At 49.3% G+C, this 6,288-nt stretch overlaps 1 pseudogene; it reads right to left on the reverse strand.

Moving 5' to 3' along the window:
• Positions 1 to 735: 735 nt before the first annotated feature.
• Positions 736 to 2,158, reverse strand: LOC102436565 (annotated as a pseudogene).
• Between the last annotated feature and the right edge of the window lie 4,130 nt (positions 2,159 to 6,288).

The raw sequence follows: 6,288 nt of genomic DNA on the forward strand, positions 1-6,288 counted from the left end.
AGAACCGGCTTTCTCTCTGAGGCTCGGCTGCTGAAAGCAGGTTTCTGGACTTTGTTTTCTGTATTCGAAACAATGTTGTGACTCCAGCTCTGAGATCCCGGCTGACTGACAGGAGGTTTCTGGGGTTTTGTTTATCTTCTATAAATGTTACTATGTTTCCAACTGAAGCTCAGAGGCCGGCAAGGCAGGCGGGGAACATTGGAGTTGGAGTCCTCTGTCACTGAAGGAAGCAAGCCTCATGTTCGCATCAGCTGCCTGGCTGCCGGCCGCCATCTTGGCTGACAGTTAATTTGCATATCTCCCTGATTAGCCAATGGGAAGGGTAGCGGTCGTACGCTAATTACCATGTTTCTCTTTTATTAGTGTAGACTAGAGGCCCGGTGCACAAAAATTTGTGCACTCGGGGGGGGGAGGGAGGGTCCCTCAGCCCGTCCTGTGCCTTCTCGCAGTCTGGGGCCCCTCAGGAGATAACAACCTGCTGGCTTAGGCCTGCTCCCGGGTGGCAGAGGGCAGGCCCAATCCCTAGGTGCAGCCCCGGGTCGGGCTCAGAGCAGGGCCGATTGGGGAGTTGGGGCGCCGCCCCCTGTCATGCACAGAGCAGGGCGGATCGGGAGGTTGCAATGCCACCCTCAGTCACGCTAAGGGCAGGGCCGATTGGGGGGTTGGGGCACCACCCCCTGTCACACTCAAGGCAGGGTCGATGGGGAGGTTGCGGTGCCACCCCCTGTCACACACAGATGAGGCGGTGGTACTGAGGGACATCTCGTCCGATTGGGAGCTGAAGGGGCCGCCCTCGAACTTGGTAGAGGAGAGCGTCTCCCCGGGCTCCAGCACCACCAGGGCCAGGGTCTCCGTGGAGCTGTCCGAGGCTGGGTGTCCAGGCTGTTGCTGCTTTTGCGCAGGATGGTGGGGAAGCTGGCGGCGGAAGTACTACTCTCCCCACCCTCCTCTTCCTCCTCATCTTCCTCCTCCTCCTCCAGGCTCTGTAGGTGCTGCTGGCTGCCCGTGTGCTCCTACGCATGCAGCTGCTGCAACTGGTTCTGGGCATTGTAAATGGAGTCCACCTATCCCTGGCACAGAGCCTGCCCGCTGGCCTGGAACGTGTAGGCCCCCACGGCGCTGTGGAACTTGTTCAGGTAGATGAGGAGGAAGGAGCCAGGGTCCCCCAGCTCCCGGCACACGATCTTGTCCACCAGCAGTGGTGGCCTGATGACCCTGGTCCCCTCAGCCTTCTTCACTGCCTTGGTCACTAAGAGTAGGTCCGTGAAGAGGAAGCAGTACACATCCATCTTGCTGTCCTTTCCCTCCTTCATCCTCAGGCTGCCATCCAACATCAGCTGATGCGTCTCCTCTGGGGAGGCACCAGGGATGGGCACGGTCAAGTCCAGGTGCAGAAATTCCTTCAGGAGCTTGTCCACCTCCTCGTTGCTACCCTCCACCACCTCGTAGGCGTCGATGCGGCTCACCACAGCTGCCAGCTGCTGCCGCTCCTGTCACTGCCCCATGCACGCGTTCACGTGGTGGATGAAGTGCTCCATGGAGCTGATCATGGTGATGACGGCCTCCTTGGCACATGGCTTGTCCCTCTTCCTCAGCACCGACTTGAGCAGCAGCGGGTACTTGGTGAGCCGCTGGTGGGGCTTGGCGAGCATGTCGCTCAGCTTCAGCCGCTGGCACTGCTGGTGCTTCTCGGCCCACGTCACCTAGGCCGGGAAGAGGTTGTCGTGCAGCAGGCTGCGCATGTACTCCATGCAGCCCTCCTCCTCCATGCAGTACCGGATGTAGGGCTTGAAGAGGGAGCCGAACATCTTGAAGCCTTTGAGGAGGTCCCGGGCTGCAGCAGCCCCCACGTGCACAGCACCTTCTCCACCATCGGCGCCATCACGCTGCCCCACAGCCCGAGGTGCAGACGCACGATCTTGGGGATGTTGCTGAACAGGAGCGGGTCTTGGAGGTGTCCGGACTCCTCCCCAGGGCGACCCTTTACCCGGGAGTCCCTGCTGCTCCATTCACCCCCTCGGCCAGCGGGGAGCGCCCTCGGTGGGTCCGCTGCTCTGGGCGCTGGGGAGGAGGAGACCGCTGAGGGCAAGGCCCTGAAGCAGGAGGAGGCCCCGGAAGGCGGGCGGCTCCCCAGCATGTCCTGCTGCACCAGGCGCATGTGCCCCGCCCCCACCCGTGCCCTCCAGGCCTGCGCGGCTCCACGCTGCACTCAGGGCCTGGGCAGCACTCCAGGAGAGGGGCATGGAGGTGTCGGGACTCCTCCCCAGGGTGACCCTTCACCGGGGAGTACCCACCGCTCCATTCACCCTCTCGTCCAGCAGGGAGCGCCCTCGGTGGGTCCTCTGCTCTGGGAGCTGGGGAGGAGGAGGCTGGGGGAGGGTGAGGCCCTAAAGCAGGAGGAAGCCTTGTAAGGCAGGCAAGGAGCCCAGGACTCAAGGCACCCCCGCTGCCACCCCGCGTCCCACTGGGGCCTGCACCCAGGAGTGCCATGGCTGCGGCAGGGCCACCGGCTGGGCTTGGAAGTGAGTCCCCCAGGAACAGTCCCAGCAGCCTGCCTGGTGTGGGTGGGGATTTCGGGTCACCTTGAGGGAGGCTCCAGCCTTTCTCTGCTCCTCTCCTGGTGGAGCAGTGGGACTCCAGCACTGAGGTCAGAGGAGCCGCCTTCCAGCCCCCAGGCTGCTTCTCAGAGTCGGAAGTTTCGCCATTGGCCTCTGCCTAGGACAGGACCTCTGCACCCCCAGGGTGCATAAACACACAGGGCTTCCATCAGGCTCTCTGATCCAGCCAGAGCTCGCAGCTCTGCTGATCCGGGGCCCTGAGGCCTCTCGGCTCCGATGATCCTGGGCCGGGAGGCCTCTCGGCTCTGGGGCTTCAGGGCTGTTGGCTTTGCTCCACCGCTTGCAGCCTGAGTATGCAAATTAACTGCCATCTTTTAGCTTCTATAATTGAAACATTGTATCTTTTGGAGCTGTTGCTTCAGGAGCTCAGAGCCCTGCAGCTGCAGGCGGGGAACCTTGGCTTCCTCCATTGCTGGGGCAACCAAGCTTCCTGTTCTCAGCTGCCTGCCGCCATCTTTGCTGGCAGTTAATTTGCATATCGCCCTGATTAGCCAATGGGAAGGGTAGCAGTCGTACACTAATTACCATGTTTCTCTTTTATTAGATTAGATAGATAATACAGTCAGCCTATATATTTATTTCCATGTATGTGGTGATGTCTCTTACTTAGCAGTATTTGTACTCGTTAGATATTTAGTTGTGCATATTATCTAACATAGATTATTGTTTTTTCTCATTATCAAATCTATGACTTTTTCCTATTTTCTGCAACATTTATATTTTTATGATTTTGTTTTTGAAAAGCAAAGAGGAGGATGCATTTATGTTAATCTTAAAATTTCCATAACTATGCATTGTTTCTTGTCTAGAAAGTAGTCTGGCAATTCTAAGAAATTATTTGGCAACACAAAACCAATTGGATTAGAATATTAGAGCAAATATTGTTATAATTGTACCCAAACTTTCTTTCATCTATCTGAATTCTCACAGGGAATCCTCTCTAAAGAAGTTAGTGGACACCAGATTTCAGACTTTCTTTTATTACCTAACTGTCCTTGAGTAATGTTTGCAACTAGGGAAAAAAATATAATTCTCACTCTTTTTTTTTTTTGGTCTTTTATCTTCCTTTTCACTTCCACAACAAATGAAACAAGAAAAAAAAATTAGGGTTTGGCCCTGTTCATTGTTTTCCTCTAAACTGAACCAGATTGGACCCAGTGAACAATATTTATACTCAGAATCCAGACTTTTCCTACCACACTTGATTGGAGTGATAAATAAGTTGACCCAAGTTGTGCTTATCAAATTCTCTCTCCTGGAAAGAGCAGCCTGTTGGAAGCAGGAGATCTATCATCTGAGCTGTGGTGAGTTGACAATCTTCTACTTTATGGACAGAGAAGCTGATTAGGCTGAACTTCACAGGGGAAAAAATGAAGCAGATGTCATAAAAAAGCAGTGAGAAACAGCAACAACAACAAAACAAGCAAACAAAAAGAAAAGTAGAGAATATTGCCTGGTTCTTTCTCTGCCTTCCATTTCAAAGTTCTTGCTTATTCTCCCGGCTTGGCTTTCTCCCTGACCTCAGCTTCAAGAGCTACTACACTAGCATGATAAATGTTTCTCTTATTTGCAGCTTGAGTTGTCTTCTATAAACACCCCTGACTCAAACCTTTACCACTGCAGTGTCTATTCCTGGAAATGAGTACAAAGAGAAGACCTGGATTAATTCTTGACTCCAAAAATTATTAGATTGACCATAAAAGAATGATCAACTTCCTGAGGATCAGTTTTCTCTATGTAACAGGAGCCCCATAATACAGGTAGCACAGGATTGCTGTGGGAATCAGTTCCATGGTTTAGGTAAAACACCTTATACAATAGCACCTAACATCATTAACAAATGACTCTTTCCCTGCCTCTCCATTTTATCTCACTCATTAAACTCATAGCCCACAGTAAAACAGAAATTGACTCCATTTTGTCTACTATTCTTTTGAGGAGTTTTGGTTCTAGGACTTAATTAAGAATAACTGATCCCATGTCATTTTTTTTTCTTTTCTTTTTTTAAAAAAATCTTTATTGTTGAAAGTATTAGAGATGTCCCCTCATTTCCCCCATTACCCTCCTCTACTTGGTTCCCACCCACCTCAGGCCTTCACCACCCTGTCCATGTCCATAGGTAAGATCTTTAGTTAATCTCTTCCCATTCCCCTACCCCTTCCTTCTGACTTTAGTGAGTCTGTTTCATGCCTCTGTTTCTATTTTATTCACCAGCTTACTTTATTCATTAGATTCCTTGTTCATTTATTTTGATTTTTAGATTCAATTGTTGATAGATACGTGTTTATTGCCATTTTATTATTCATATATTTTTATTTTTTTCCCTCTTCTTAAAAAATACCCTTCAACATTTTATGTAATATTGGTTTGGTGGTAAAGAACTCCGTTAGCTTGTTCTTGTCTGTGAAGCTCTTTATCTGACCTTCAATTCTAAATGATAGCTATTCTGGGTAGAGTGATATTCATCACTTTGAATATTTCTTGCCACTCCTTTTCTGGCCTACAAAGTTTCTGTTGAGAAATCAGCTGTCATATGGGTGCTCCCTTGTAGGTAACTAACTGCTTTTCTCTTGCTGCTTTTAAGATTCTCTCTTTGTCCTTGGCCCTTGGCATTTTAATTATGATGTGTCGTGATGTAGGCCTCTTTGGGATCCTCTTGTTTGGGACTCAGTGCTAACTAGACTTGTAAGTCTATTTCTTTTACCAGGTAGGAGAAGTTTTCTGTCATTATTTCATCAAATAGGTTTTCAATATCTTGTTCTCTCTCTCCTTCTGACACCCCCATAATTCAAATGTTGGTACGCTTGAAGTTGTCCCAGAGGCTACTTATACTAGCTTCATACTTTTTTATTATTTTCTTTTTGTTCTTTTTATAGGGTGTTTTTTGCTTCCTAATATTCTAAATCATTGATTTGATTCTTGAAATCCTCTACTCTGCTATTGAATCCCTGTAAAGTATCCTTTTTTTTTTTCAGTTAGTGTATGCTTAATTTCTGACTGGTCCTTTTTAATGTCTTTGAAATTCTAACTAAGATCCTTGAAAGTCTCACTAATACCTTGAAGCTCTCATTGAGTCCATTGAAACTCTCATATAGATCCTTGAGCAACCTTATAACCATTCTTTTGAACTCTGTATACAGTAGTTTGATTGCTTTCATTTCATTATTTCTTTTTCTGGAGATTTCTTCTGTTCTTTCATTTGTGGCACGTTTCTTTGCCTCCACATTTTGGCTGCTTCCTAGTGTTTCTTTCTATGCATTATATAGAGCTGCTATGTCACCTGAATTGGTAGAGTGGCCTTGTGTAGTGGGTGTTCTATAGGGCCCAGTGGCTCAGCCACCCCAGTCACCTGACCTGAGCACTCTAGGTGCATCCCTGTGTGGGCTATATGCACAATCTTGTTATAGTTTAGCTTTGATTGCTGTTGGCATCACTTGGAGGAGTTGAGCTCCAGGCCAAATTGGCTGTGAGGATGAGCTTTGACTACAGTGGAAGAGCTGCTACGCGGAGACAACCCTATAAAGCAGGACTTGCTTCAGTGGGGCTTTGGTGCCCACTGACTCTGCCCCTTGATTGTGTCACTTGTGATGTGTAGAGTGTATCTGGTATGGTTAAAGCTGTACATCAAGTACACTGGATCTGGTATAGGAGGGGGATACTCATTTTCATT

The sequence above is a fragment of the Myotis lucifugus genome, unplaced genomic scaffold (assembly GCF_000147115.1).
Source record: "Myotis lucifugus unplaced genomic scaffold, Myoluc2.0 scaffold_9500, whole genome shotgun sequence".
NCBI classification, from domain to species: domain Eukaryota; kingdom Metazoa; phylum Chordata; class Mammalia; order Chiroptera; family Vespertilionidae; genus Myotis; species Myotis lucifugus.